The following is a 1,185-nucleotide window of genomic DNA, read 5'->3' on the forward strand; positions in this document are numbered from 1 at the left end:
CCCCCCACTTTTGCGCCCCCACCCGTTCCACAGTCTCTCCTTCTTTCTCTCCCCACCCCACTCCCACCACAGCTAGTTCCTCTGCTTGTTTAAGCTTTCACTTTTTCACATGTATCATTTTTAAAGCCAGGAAAAAAATTGACAGACACACAAATAACAGGAAAGGTTTCAGACATTGAGGCTGAGCTAGTCTTTAGTCCCTGGCCTGTCTTTTTGGTGTGTTGCCCACAGTAGAGCCCCACCTGGCTCCTCCTCTGGTTTTCCCTGTTTCTGAGTGGACTTGAAGACTCCACTCCTTAGCTGGGTCTCTGCAGAGAAGGATCGCAGGTGGGGCTGTGGTGAAAGGGCCTGGCTGCGAACGGAAGGGCTGAGGGACAAAGATGCAGCAGGCAGTTTCCTGAAGATTTACAGCTTTGGAAACTCCAGGGGCAGTCCCACGCCATCCTGTAGGGTCGCTATGAGTGGGAACGCACTCAATGGCATTTGGGATAAAAGGAGAATGGCACTGAATGGTTTGTGAGGTTCTTTCGGACATTAATTCAGGCGAATGCCTTCCTATCCTGCTCTCTCCCCTAGCCAAACTCCTTTCTTAAGGAAGAACTGATCATCTTTCTCATTAAGTGACAGAGACTGATAAGGGACAGCTTATTTTTCATTCTTGTGATGTTTGCAAATTTAACAGTAGATGAAACATCATTTCGGCTTTCAACTAAAAAAGAAACCTCCGATTATGTTGTTTGTACCCTTACAAGCCAAAGGCAAGGTAGGGATGTGTTTGGGAGATGGGGGGGAGGCAGGACTCCTTTTTCAGTATCCTTGAAAACATAGGTCAAGTTAGGATCCTTCATGTAGGGGTGGGCACTCCAGGTTACCAAAAGGTAAATTGGACCTACCCTGGGCAAACACAGGATTCTGTCCACAGCACCTGGCAGAAGGAAGCAAACTGTGCACGAGGTGGAAGGAATCCTCTCGATTTCACAATGTGACCTTGGTTGCCCCATGTCCCCCGGCGCTTTGATGTCTCTGTGTAGAAACATTATCATGGGCAGAGAGTATGTATTAAACATTTATACACGTGCACATAATCTAAGCCAGTCTGAAAGAGGTTGCTTCCATGAGAAGAGTTTATTCTGTGAAACCAGAATAAGTAGATTGGTTGGCTGGCATTCTGGTCAGGAGGCCGAT

This window comes from Echinops telfairi, unplaced genomic scaffold (assembly GCF_000313985.2).
Source record: "Echinops telfairi isolate 266 unplaced genomic scaffold, ASM31398v2 ScPeMD7_7457;HRSCAF=8495, whole genome shotgun sequence".
Lineage (NCBI taxonomy): Eukaryota > Metazoa > Chordata > Mammalia > Afrosoricida > Tenrecidae > Echinops > Echinops telfairi.